The 14323-nt window shown below is 36.4% G+C and overlaps 1 long non-coding RNA gene across 1 annotated transcript in view; it reads right to left on the reverse strand.

Annotated features, from left to right (window-relative positions):
* Positions 1-7359: 7359 nt before the first annotated feature.
* The window catches only part of LOC148947844 (uncharacterized), an 83375-nt gene continuing 76411 nt past the window's right edge, over positions 7360-14323 (reverse strand). Inside the window, exon 4 of the long non-coding RNA XR_016142314.1 lies at positions 7360-7645. This is a non-coding gene — a long non-coding RNA (uncharacterized LOC148947844). The remainder of the gene's footprint in view (positions 7646-14323) is intronic.

Below are 14323 nucleotides of genomic sequence, written 5' to 3' on the forward strand. Positions count from 1 at the left end.
ATCGGTAGATGAGTAGTGATGTTAGTATCGGTAGACACGGTTTTCATTTGATCTTAAAATTAAATTTTTTTTTTCCTTGACGTGCTTGTGCTCTTTGTGCTATTTTTATCGAAAATATAACATTTAATTTTTTTATAGGTTAAATAGTATTTTATTCGTTAGTCTTAATGTCACTGATAAAATGTTTCTTTTTTCAGGCCTACCTCCGTTACTCCTTTGGCTTAGAAACTTATATCTGATCTAATTGAAGAAATCAAGTACTTTTTTCCTGTATTATCTGTCGCTATTAAATTGAATTGGAATTTAACTTCTTCTGAGAAAAGTAAGGCATCTATCAAATATTGATCATATAATCACGTAACTGAAAACATATAGATGGTGCTGCTAAACTCTAGTTTAGCTTGTTTGTGTGGAGTTCTCAACTGTTTTTGATGGTGCATTCTTTCAAAGAATTGGCCTCCCTAGCTTTACTAAGTGCAATCATAATGACTTTTACCTATCAAAAAGAATATTTAAGAAGACTTAATTCATTTCACCTGACTATAGCGCCATTTACATTTGTCAGTATGTGGCTTTTTGGATTACTCAAACGGCCACCAGAGGACTCCCTGCTTGTGCTTAAAAAAAAGCGTAGACGGCGTGGAAAGAGAGGCGGGTGGCGAAACAGACAGACGGCCATACCCGTTCATGTTTCTGAGGAACGTCTTTCTGACCGGAGGACGGCTGTATGTGAACCAAGGACTCTTGTGAAAATAAGATGTTTGCAAAGATACGAAATTCCTCCCACTCTTTCTCCATCACAGCTGCAGTCAATCTCACCGTGTTTCTCTGATGAATTTCCCCCGCTATTACGTCCTGAACAGTTATCAGCTCAGGCAAAGCTTCCGAATTTCATTCTGTGTAATGCCCGATCCTTAACAAATAAAGTTGACGAGATGGAGATACTGCTGAGAGGAGTGAGTGTTCCTATTGCCGCAGTTACCGAATGCTGGGATATCACTGATGAAATGGGTCGAATAAAAGGCTAAACTAGCCTATTTCAACACTCGCCGTGATAGAGGCTTGAGTAGAAAAGGTGGTGGCGTTGGTATCTATATTCGTAATGACATTTCATCTAAGCTGTTAAATATACCAACCGATTCGTGTCACGAAGTTGTCTGGGTAGAGTGCAAGCCATTCAAACTATCAAAAAAGTTCTCATGTTTGATAATTGCATCTGTGTATTACCCAGAGAGTGCAAAAAATAGGAAAGAGCTTATCAGCTACTTACAGACCTACATCGATAAACTTCGTCGTGCCCATGCCTATCCCGGCTTCATAATAGCTGGCGATTTTAACCAGACGAACAGACAATGGGTATCTATTGTCCTTCATCTGAAGCAGGTAGTTACCATTGCTACGCACCAGAGTGGCGGTACTCTACACATAATTTTTACAAGCATGAGAGACAATTATTACTCCCCCTCGGTCGTTGGGTCCTCTCCAGAGTTCAGATCATTATGTAAATCTCTGGCAAACCAAAAATAACCAACCGAAGCCCAAGAGAAACAAAGTGACTATTAGTCCGCTTAACTCTCAATCAATCTGCGATTTCGGTCGGTGGATCGGGACTTACAGCTTCGACGACCTGTGTTCTATAGTAAACCTGAATAGCAAAGTTCAGCAGTTTAACTCTCTTCTGTTAGAGATGTTTCACAAGTTTTTTCCCACTAAAGTTGTAGTGGTAAGTGAGTCCGATAAGCCATGGATCACAAGCGATCTCTAACAAATGATCAAGATGAGGTGCAAGCTGCACAGTTCCGGACAAATAGCCGCGGCGGCGAAACTTAGAAATCGAATCGTCGCCGTCAATCGTTTCAAGCGAAGAAATTATGTTCGGGAAAAGATAGTACCCCTTCTCCAAAGTAGCAGTCGGAAGTGGCATTCCACAGTGAAACAAATGACTGGCAAGTCAGTTAACAGTGAGCTAAAAATACCCAAGCCTGACGGATCTCAAATGAGCTCTTCAGACGTAAACGAGTTCTGTGCTGGCATTTGTACCACCTACTCCTCAATTACAGAGGCCGAACTGGTTGATCTCTTAGTCCATTGTGAAACTGACGAAATAAAACAGTTTACCGAATTTGCTGTTTTTAAAGAACTTAAAAAACTAAAACCGAATTGATCTTCCTACCCTGGTGAGTTGCCGGTCAAACTTATTCGCGAATATGCCTTGTTTTTAGCCAAACCATTGGCATCGATCATCAATCAGGGCTTCAGTGAACAAACCTTTCCCGATGCTTGGAAGCGAGTCTATGTTCGCGTAATACCCAAAGTTAAAGGACCTAAGACATGTGATCAGTTAAGACCTATTTCGATCGCACCGAACTTTGCTAAAGTTGCAGAATTTTTCGTGTATCGTGAACTTCTCATGGACATTTCACCGTAACTTGACCCCTTCCAGTATTGTTGCTTGAAGGGATGCAGCACGTCTGTTTATTTAGTACGGCTTTATCACATAGTAGTTGAATGGTTGGAGTTTGGAAGCTCGTTTGTAGATTTACTTCTGGTAGACTACCGAAAGGCATTTGATTTGATTAAGCACCCTCTTGCCGCCCAGAATCTCAAGTCAATGGGTGCCCGTAAGCACATCCTCCAATTAGCAGTTGATTTCTTTCGTCACAGGTATCAAAAAGTGTACGCCCTTTTTCCCGGTGATATTGAATCGGAATGGGTGGAAATTACATGTGGCGCCCCACAAGGTACCAAATTAGCAGCTCTTCTTTTCCTGGCTGTTATCAACTATGTAGTTTCTGACTTTGACGATCGTTTTAAATTCGTCGATGATTTGTCTGCGCTTCTTAAATACCACGTAAAGGATTCGCAAGCTGTAGCTCAGTTCGACCCAAATTTTTTCGATCAGTTTAAATCAGAGTGTACTGCGAACAGTCTTCAAATTAATGAGAATAAATCAAAGGTTTTGAGGTTCAACCCACTTAAACGCGATTTTACCTACCCCGCGACTTTGTTCCCTTCTGCTTCGTGTGCGACTATCTTGGGCGTCACCTTTAGTGTGGACTGTTCGTTCTCTATTCATGTACAAGAGCTGGTTTAGAAGGGACATTATGCTATGCGGACACTGGTGGCGATGCGCCGCCTAGGTTTTCCAGTATATCAGGTGAAAACAGCGTACCTCACTTTTATTTGACCAATCCTTGAATATGCGTGTCCTGTCTGGGGCCTATAAATTCATCACATAGATTACTTAACTGATGATTTGGAGGGGATCCAGAAAAGGGCAGTAAAGATGCTTTTTTGCAACTAATATGTAGATTATAGTTCCACTCTGAAGTCACTTGAAATACCAAGCCTTTATGATCGCCGTTTTCAGCTGATGATTCGTTTTGGCCAGTTTTTATTGTCTAGTCCTGTACATAGGACAATATTACCACCTAAAATGCCTGTCCACGCAAATACCAGAAGCAAAAGCAAACTTATGCCCGTCTCGTGCCGCACAAACAGACTTAGTAACTCCTTTGTTCCTTTTTTTACAAGTGCTTTTAATAAAATGTAGAGAAGTGTTTTCATGTAAAAATGTTTTCATGTAAAAAACAGCACCTTTTATTGCATTTTTTTTAATGTGTCTATGACAGCTGTTTTCATTAAAATGATTCTGATTCTGATTTGAAATTGTTTATAATAAAATAGAAAATAATGAAAAAATTTCCAACAATTTGAAAACGCAGGAGAACTTTTGTCAAAAGAAGGAGTTAGAGACGGCACCAAAAGAAACTAAAATTAATTAGGCTTCAGATGCTATTAGTATGGTAATGTGTTTTTGAAGTATTGTGATAAAAAAGCAAGGTATAATTACGAACCGAAAATTATGAATAAGATTTGCGAAAAGGGGGAAGTACCTAGCCATTTTTGGAAACTTTCAGTTATATCCTTTTGCAAGAATGGTGATGCAGTAATTATATTAGGTAATTAGGTGACTGTTGTAATTATAGAGTCTTCAACTTGTCTTCAACTTACATAAGTAGTGTGAAGATACTTATTAAACTTTGAGATATAGGAACATTGCAGATAAAGTTTCAAGAAAAAAACATTATGGTTTTAAAAAAAGGAGAGAATGCATTAACCAAAATTTTCCACTTAGATTAATAATCGAGAAGCGTCTAAATCAAGTTTTATAAATTACTAACAGATATTTGATTCAGCTCATAGAAAAGCTTTAGTGAAGGTTTCATTCTTTTATCGTAAAATAAAAAAGTTTATTCTAGGGATTAGTGCTATTTACGAGAATAGTATTACTGCAGTTAAGGTGGGAATTCAGGCTAGTAGTTAGTTTAGTATGAGATCAGGAGTTCACCAGGGTTGTATCTTATCCATCTTTAGATGGATTAGTTTAATGGTCTTTGTTCTAAGGAACACAACAAAGGCTATTAGAGAACATAGCAACAAATGGAAAGGTGAAACTCTTTAACTAGAGGCTTTCAGATGATTCAAGTATCATAGATAAAAAAAAGCTTTCGAACCTAACAGTGGTCAAGCATGGCCGTGAAACGTTAGCGCTTCAAAAGTTGGAGGAAGATGTGCTACATATTTTCCAGAAAATTTCCTAAGGATTGAACTATTTGCTAGATTAATATTAAGTAATAAGCTGCGCGAGAAGCGTTGTTTCATCTTACGTTCTAAGGCTATAAAGAACGATATGCTATGTTTGTTAGATCACGTGTTACGATGATTGGCTGCTAAAAATTGTGCTTAATGGCATTCTATCTGGGGCCAATCCTGAAGCAGGATGCCTTCAAACGGGCAGAAATAGGTCATCAGAAAGAATTTGAAGGAAACTGCAAGCCAGGGCTTCCACTTCTAGAGAGATTACCCTATTTTAGGGAGAAATCACTTCTTTTAGGGAGACTTATTTTGAATCTTGGGACAAAGGGAAATCTGGGCTAAATTAAGGATTTTGAGGGAAATCTGGGGTAAAGTAGGGATTTTTTCAAACAAAAGGCCGAAAAATTCTCAAAGATTGCATATGCTCAGTTTTTAAAAAGCTTATGTATCAACAGTGGCATTTGTTGTTGTAGTTGCCGAAATTTCAAAAAGTCGAACCCTGGAATATTGTTTAGGTAGCCTAGGCCTAGTATTTATTTTTAAGCAATAGGGTCGTTTTTTTGCTCTTCAATGTGCTAAGATCTTACATCTTTTGTCAGAAAACGCTTAAAAGTGAAATCTTTGAAATAAGATCTTACATCTTTTGTCGTTTTTATGCAAACGTCTTTCATCATTCTGCTCTGATCAGTGGTCTGAGAACAGTGATGAGTATATCATCAAAGTTCTCTCGTCATTGTTCTATATGGCAGAAAGATGGTGTCTTTCACGCTTTTTGCTAACATATGTGAGCTGTAAGATCTTAGAACAAAGATGAGTTGAAAAAACGATAATCTTTGCAGAAAGATGAAAGATCTTAGATGTAAGATCTTAGTGCTAAAAAACGGCCCTAATGGCTTTGACTGGTGTAAACTTACCGACATAAGGGAGTATTGGTCAGGCTACGCAGTAATTGTAGAATGGAAGTAAGTGACCTACGCTTTGCTTGCCTTAAGACTGTGGAAAAAAATCTTATCCGTAATCTATACACAGTAGGGATCATAGGTATTCTAGTTTAGCTACTTTTCGCTGTCTTAGAAAAGGGTAAGGTTAGGAAAATGAAACTTTCAGGTATGAGTCTACAGTCTAAATTTTGCCCCTGGAAGGTATTATGAAGTACCTACCTCCACTCTTTCTCCCTCTAGAGGGCAATGACTTTGGGTGACCTTTAAAAATCTTTGTGTTACAAAACTGAAACCTTGCAAAATAGATCTTCTGCTTAAATGAAGTACAAGAAAACTTTTTTTTAGCTTCACAACTTTGCTCAATTCCAATTTATAAGGTTTCAAACATGTGCAGACACATATTTTAAATTTTGAAAAAAAAACATTGATATGGCTTAAAATTATACTCAAATAACAGGAATTGCATTTTTCAAAACTAAAACCAGAGAAAAAGAAATTAATAACTGAAAATTAAGGTGTAATGTTGTTTTGTCAAAATTGCAATAGGCATAGACCTGTCAAGTAGGCAAATTTCCATGACGTAGAAATCAGAAGAAGATTAACATAGAAGGTCGGCAATACCTTTGCAGAGTATATTTTTGGCCCTGGTATCATTACTGAAAGTTTCATTTTCCTAACCGAAAGCTACAAGTATTTTGCGACAAAATTTCTCTTTGGTACTACACAACCAGTTAGCTGAGTGGCTCAAAACTACTTTTTTCTCTCTGATAATTGATGAAACCACTGATTGTACTACTGATAAGCAACTAGCTATCATTGTAATATTTTTTAATGAGAAAGATCTAACACTTCATGTTGAATTATTAGACATGGTTAAGTGTAATGATGGATCAGCTGAGGGTCTGACTAACTGTATCAAACAAGTCATTGAAAAAAACTCGATTCCTGGCAAAATATTGTTGGATTTTGTGCAGATACTATTAACGTCATTTTCAGAGCCAATAGATCTGCTTCAACGCTAATAAAAGCCATGGTGCCCCGTATCTTGAATGTGAAATGCTTGTGCAATCTTATTAACATATGTTCATCCTATGCATGTTTGTCATTTCCCAAGACACTAGAATACTTGGCATGAAATATCTATGCCCACTTTTCCAGGAGTGCTTCCAGGCGAGATAAGTATGCCAAATTTCAGGAGTTCTTTCAATGCAAAGCACTACCAATTCTTGCACCAGGAAAGACCCATTGGTTGTCCCTTCAGGCCTGCATAAAGAGGCTTATTGAGCATTGGGTTGCTTTTACTAATTTTTTCATAGAAACCACTCATTTTTTCACATTTGACAGCCCAACTGCAACCAATGACCTTATCTTGTCAACATTACAAAGCAAGTTGACAAAGCCATACCTTGAATTCATGGACTACTCTCTCGGCCTCTCTAATGAATTCAACACGGTTTTCATTCTGGCTTCCACTTCTTTACTCCCTAAAGGCAAGCTTCAGCAAACTTGTGAATGATTTTGCGTCTAACTTCATGGCATTGGACTATATTCGCAGTGTTGATTTGTTTACCAAACTGAATCCTTACCTTTCAAGTGAGTACCTACCTTTAAACCAGACATATGTGGGAATAGGTGCAACCGATTCAATAAAAGAACTTGTAGATGTTCAAGAGCCAAGTGATAATATTGATCTCTTTTACCACTCTTGTCGAAACTACTATATAGTCCTAATCAAGCAGATCCAAGACCATTTCACGTTTGAAGACGAAAGTTTTGACATTTTGGCTTTGGTTGAACCAAGGAATGCAAGAATTGTGAAGCCAAAATCTCTAAAACCACTATTTGCAAGATTTCCTGTTCTAACAGCAAACTGTTGCATCCAAAAAACGGACTTAGAATGGAGATCTCAGGCAATGACCGATGTCGCTGAGCTTCATTTGGGAGATGCCCAAGCTGAAGACCTGTCAGTTGAGCAGTACTGGATGAAGATGTTTAGTCTGAAGACTTGCAGTGGCGAAATCAAGTACCCGGAATTGCGGAAGTGCATATCACTGATCTTTTCGTTACCCTTTAGTAATGTGCCAGCTGAGCGTTTGTTTAGTCTCCTGAAATGAATAAAAACAGACATCCAAAATAGGTTCGAGAATGTCACATTAGTCTCACTTATTCTAGTCAATTACTGGTTGAAAAACAAAGGTAAAACTGCATCAACTGTCAGCATTCCAAAAGCTGTCGCTGGCTTCAAGACGAAAGCAAACGCTACGTGCGATGAAGTGCTGGAGATGAGACTTGATTGAAATTTTTAAACTTTTTTTTTAATTGAACTTTTTTTGCACTTAATCAGTAGTGTAAAAGATTTTATGTCAATTATTATCTGAAGTAAAATATAACACTTTGATGCTGCGCTATGTTTTTCGTGTAGGTTGTATAGAAATTTATGGCAAAACATTTCTGTTTTCTAGGGAGAAAAATAGGGAAAAATCAGACTTAAAGACAAGGCATTTTAGGGAAAATTGATATAAAAATAGGGAAAATTGAAATTGAAATGTGGGAACCCTGCTGCAAGCTCATGGAATTGAGTTAATGGTGAACCTTAGAACAGATTGGACTGGAGGAGGGGTGTGAGCTGTGGTTTTGGCCTCAAGTGGCTTTCGATTGTGATGAGTTGTCAGTTGTAGTAGTAGATCTAGGTCTAGCACCATTGAGTACACAAATTTGATATAAGGAAATCAGACTATTTAATCTTTTACATGGACCATTAATCTTTTACATACACAGATACACATTCTCCCAAAAGGCGGTTTTACGGGAAGGACTGAGGGGACACTTGCCTCCGGTGCAGAAATTTTAGGGGCGCAAAATTTCAAATAAATAATCCAACGGTTATAATCATTTTCTGATTTTTGGGGTTGTATTTTTTTTATTGAAATAAAGTACAGAGGGCACTTAATAAATGAAAATAATTAGTAAATTATTAATCGATTAAAAAATGAAAATAAAAAAAGTTAAATAATAATAATTAAAATAATTAATGTAATTGAATACTAAATTATTAACTAATTGATAAATTGAAAATTATTTTGTTAAATTTTGGCTTGAAAATTCTGTGAGAGACAGGGGGAGGGTGCCAATCGAGGTTTTGCCCTGGGCGCAAGAGTGGTCAGAACCGCCACTGGTTCTCCCTTTAAAGCAAAATTATCATACTCGGAAAAAGCGATTTTGAGATGATCATCTTTTAAATTTTGAATGCTCCTAGTTCTTATTTTACGACACTGTACCGAAAAATGATGTTTAGCAAGTTATTGTGAGTAGTATGCGCCTTCTGGATTCTATCGCGCCCCTAGCAATCTCCATGTTATTTGCTTGCCTTGTGTTCCTTCCTGTGTTATTTGCTTGCCTTATGTTCCTTGGTACCTTTCCAGAGCATGTACTTATGGATTTGAGTGGATTATGTTCCCTCCCATGCTATTTTAAGGGCTTATGTTCCCTCCCATGCTATTCTAGGAGCTTATGTTCCTTCCTATGCTATTACAAGGCTTATGTTCCTTCCTGTGCTATTACAAGGGCTTATGTTCCCTCCCATGCTATTTTAAGGGCTTATGTTCCCTCCCATGCTTATCTAGGGGCTTATGTTCCCTCCCAAGCTATTCTAGGAGCTTATGTTCCTTCCTATGCTATTTCAAGGCTTATGTTCCCTCCGATGCTATTCTTGGTCCTTTTGTTCCGTCCCATGGTATTATGAGGCTTATGCTCCCTCCCATGATATTTTAAGGGTTTATGTTCCCTCCCAAGCTATTATAGGAGCTTATGTTCCTTCATATTCTATTATAAGGCTAATGTTCCCTCCCATTATATTTTAAGGGGTTATGTTCCCTCCCATGCTATTCTATGTTCCCTCCCATGTTATTCTAAGGGCTTATGTTCCCTTCCATGCTATTCTATGTTCCCTCCCATGTTATTCTAAGGGCTTATGTTCCCTCCCATGCTATTCTAAGGGTTTATGTTCCCTCCCATTTTATTCTAAGGGTTTATTTTCCCTCCCATGTTATTCTAAGGGCTTATGTTCCCTCCCATGTTATTCTAAGGGCTTATGTTCCCTCCCATGTTGGGTTCTTCCTCAAGGGGAAGACTCAGAGGTCCTTCGTTCCCCCATTTCTGAGGGCAGGGGAGGGGGGGAGGGGTTTGAGGGACTCTGCTGTTTTATTCCATGTGATTTTTTCTTTACTTGATGATCATTCAAAAAGCGAGGATTTCTGTTAAATAAATAATTCTTAATCCTCTCACATAATGGAATTTGAGGGTCGATAAAGTGAAATTATGTCACTATTCTAGTTTTTCTAAACCAGTATTGCCTATAACTTAATATATTCAAATATTTTTTGATAACTTGATAGGTGATTTGAATAAAGCCCAGTATCGCATACACTATTAGAGATATCAAAATGATATCTCATTTGCATTAAGCTAACTCAATTTGCGAAAAGTAATTTCATTTACACAACTCTGCTCTGATTGAATTGTCGCCAGCAATGGGATCGAAAATGAGATGTAATCACTGCTAAGTCTTTTGTTATTGCCAGAGGATTACCCAATTCACTTCTTTGTGTTAACTGACAGTTCCAAAATACGAACATTTTGAAAAGCAGACAGGTTTTTTTTTGTTATTAAAAAATTGGACACTATAATCAGAATTATTTGATTGACATTTAAAAAAGAGTAATGAGATTTGCAAATTGGAGTGTAGGATTTGTCAATTTAGGAGGGAAAACCACAAATACTCAGAATCTAAAATAAATTAGATCTACATCAGGCGAAAGACTCTGAGTCCCTTCGTTCCCACATTTCCTAGGACAGGGGAGGGGGAGTCAATTTCAGAGGGAAAACCAAAAATACTCAGACTCGAAAATAAACGGGATCTGTCTCATGGCCAAAGCTCAGAGGCCCGTCGGTACTCCATGTCTGTGTGACAGGTTAGGAAGGGGGAAAAGTTTTGCTGGAACTTTAAAATTAATCGGAATCAAAAATAAACAGAAATGTGCATAAAGGGGGAAGGCTCAGGGACACTTTGTTCCCACATTTCTGTGGGGCGGGGAGGGAGGGGGGTTTAATTTTGGAATGTCTAAAGTGCCTGTCTTTCTCTGTTTACATGTCTGATTCTTTTTGTTTGCAAGTCCGGGTTGGTATTTGCAAGTCCAAGTTGGGTTTTCAGACCTACGTTTTTTAGAATTTCGTGGGTGTTTGGTTCCCGGGGTTTATTATTTGAGAAGTTAACTTTAGTATTTCGTGATTTGACGTGCCTGAAATCATGAATTAGAATAGTTAATTAACTGTTTGGGTTTTCAGACCTATTTTTTTAGATTTTCGTGGGTGTTAGGTTCCTGGGATTTATTATTTGAGAAGTTAACTTTAGTATTTCATAGTTTAACTTGCCTGAAATCATGAATTAGAATATTTAATTGGCTGTTTGGGGATTTTCAGACCTAGGTTTTTTTTTATTTACGTGTGTGTTTGACTCCTGGGGTTTATTATTTGAGAAGTTAACTTTAGTATTTTGTGGTTTTACGTGCCTGAAATCATGAATTAGAATAGTTAATTAGCTGTTTGGGTTTTCATACCTAGTTTTTTATATTTTTGTGAGCATTAGTTTCCGGGGATTTATTATTTGAGAAGTTATCTTTATTATTTAGCATTTGACGTGCCTGAAATCATGAATTAGTATATTTAATTTGCTGTTTGGGGATTTTCAGACCTAGGTTTTGTAGTTTTTCTTGTGTGTTTGACTCCTGGGGTTTATTATTTGAGAGGTTAACTTTAGTATTTTGTGGTTTTACGTGCCTGAAATCATAAATTAGAATATTTAATTAGATGTTTAGGGTTTTCAGACCTAGGATTTTTAGATTTTCGTGGATGTTTGACTCCTGGGGTTTATTAATTGAGAAGTTAAATTTTGTAATTTTTGTTTTTACGTGCCTGAAATAATTAATTATAATATTTAATTTGCTCTTTGTGGATTTTCAGACATAGTTTTTTTATTTTTTCGTGTGTGTTTGAATCTGGGGGTTTATTATTTGAGAAGTTAAATTTAGTATTTTGTGGTTTTACGTGCCTGAAATCATAAATTAGAATATTTAATTAGCTGTTTAGGGTTTTCAGACCTAGGTTTTTTAGATTTTCGTGGATGTTTGACTCCTGGGGTTTATTATTTGAGAAGTTAACTTTAGTATTTTGTTGTTTTACGTGCCTGATATCATGAATTAGAATAGTTAATTACCTGTTTAGGGTTTTCATACCTATGTTTTTAGATTTTCGTTGGTGTTTGTTTACTGGAGTTTATTATTTGAGAAGTTAATTTTAGTATTTCATGGTTTGACGTGCCTGAAATCATGAATTAGAATAGTTAATTAGGTGTTTGGGTTTTTAGACATATTTTTTTTAGATTTTCGTGGGTGTTAGGTTCGGGGTGTGTATGATTTGAGAAGTTAACTTTAGTATTTCGTGATTTGACGTGCCTGAAATCATGAAATAGAATAGTTAATTAGCTGTTTGGGTTTTCAGACAGAGTTTTTTAGATTTTCATGGGTGTTAGGTTCCTGGGATTTATTATTTGAGAAGTTAACTTTAGTATTTTATGGTTTGATGTGCCTGTAATCATGAATTAGAATATTTAATTGGCTGTTTGGGGATTTTCAGACCTAGGTTTTTTAGGTTTTCTTGGGTGTTTGGGTCCCGGGGTTTATTATTTGAGAAGTTAACTTTAGTATTTCGTCATTTGACGTGCCTGAAATCATGAATTAGAATAGTTAATTAGCTGTTTTGGTTTTCAGACCTAGTTTTTTTTTTAGATTTTCGTGGGGGTTAGGTTCCTGGGATTCATTATTTGAGAAGTTAACTTTAGTATTTCATAATTTGACTTGCCTGAAATCATGAATTAGAATATTTAATTGACTGTTTGGGGATTTTCAGAGCTAGGTTTTTTAGATTTTCCTGTGGGTTTGACTCCTGGAGTTTATTATTTGAGAAGTTAACTTTAGCATTTTGTGGTTTTACGTGCCTTAAATCATGAATTAGAATAGTTAATTAGCTGTTTAGGGTTTTCAGACCTAGGTTTTGTAGATTTTCGTGGTTGTTTGACTCCTGGGGTTTATTATTTGAGAAGTTAACTTTCGTATTTTGTGTTTTTACATGCCAGAAATCATGAATTATAATAGTTAATTGACTGTTTAGGGTTTTCAGACCTAGGTTTTTTAGATTTTCGTTGGTGTTTGTTTCCTGGAGTTTATTATTTGAGAAGTTAAATTTAGTATTTCATGGTTGGACGTGCCTGAAATCATGAATTAGAATAGTTAATTAGCTGTTTGGGTTTTCAGACCTAGTTTTTTAGATTTTCGTGGGTGTTAGGTTCCTGGGGTTTATTAATTGAGAAGTTAACTTTAGTATTTCGTGGTTTGACATGCCTAAAATCATGAATTAGAATAGTTAATTAGCTGTTTGAGTTTTCAGACATAGTTTTTTAGATTTTCATGGGTGTTAGGTTCCTGAGATTTATTATTTGAGAAGTTAAATTTAGTATTTCATGGTTTGACTTGCCTGAAATCATGAATTAGAATATTTAATTGGCTGTTAGGGGATTTTCAGAACTAGGTTTTTTAGGTTTTCGTGGGTGTTTTTTTCCTGGAGTTTATTATTTGAGAAGTTAACTTTAGTATTTTGTGGTTTTACGTGCCTGAAATCATAAATTAAAGTAGTTAATTAGCTGTTTGGGTTTTCAGACCTAGTTTTTTAGATTTTCGTGGGTGTTAGGTTCCTGGGATTTATTATTTGAGAAGTTAACTTTAGTATTTCATAGTTTGACTTGCCTGAAATCATGAAGTAGAATATTTAATTGGCTGTTAGGGGATTTTCAGACCTAGGTTTTTTAGGTTTTCGTGTGTGTTTGACTCCTGGGGTTTATTATTTGAGAAGTTAACTTTAGTATTTTGTGGTTTTACGTGCCTGAAATCATGAATTGGAATAGTTAATTAGCAGTTTAGGGTTCTCAGACCTAAGTTTTTTAGATTTTCGTGGGTGTTTGTTTCCTGGAGTTTATTATTTGAGAAGTTAACTTTAGTATTTCATGGTTTGACGTGACGGAAATCATGAATTAGAATAGTTAATTAGCTGTTTGGGTTTTCAGACCTAGTTTTTTAGATTTTCGTGGGTGTTAGGTTCCTGGGGTTTATTATTTGAGAAGTTAACTTTAGTATTTCATAGTTTGACTCGGCTGAAATCATGAATTAGAATATTTAATTGGCTGTTTGGGGATTTTCAGACCTAGGTTTTTTAGGTTTTTCGTGTATGTTTGACTCCTGGCGGTTTATTATTGGAGAAGTCAACTTTAGTATTTTGTGGTTTTACGTGCCTGAAATCATGAGTTAGAATAGTTAATTAGCTGTTTAGGGTTTTCAGACCTAGGTTTTTTAGATTTTCGTGGGTGTTTGTTTCCTGGGGTTTATTATTTGAGAAGTTAACTTTAGTATTTCGTGGTTTGACGTGCCTGAAATCATGAATTAGAATAGTTAATTAACTGTTTGGGTTTTCAGACCTACGTTTTTTATATTTTAGTGTGCGTATCTGATGAAATAATTTAGGTCGTATGATCAATTTAATTTATTTTTTAATGCAGTAGTTTTTCAGTAAGGACATTCGATATCCTAAAAGGGTTTAATTCAAACTTTTACCTTGACCATCGATGCTGTTAGCAGAATTTAAAAAGGATCATTTATGGAGTGCTGGCATATCTGATG

Source organism: Artemia sp. Qi Xiang Cuo, chromosome 10 (genome assembly GCF_049724085.1).
Source record: "Artemia sp. Qi Xiang Cuo chromosome 10, ASM4972408v1, whole genome shotgun sequence".
Taxonomy (NCBI): domain Eukaryota; kingdom Metazoa; phylum Arthropoda; class Branchiopoda; order Anostraca; family Artemiidae; genus Artemia; species Artemia sp. Qi Xiang Cuo.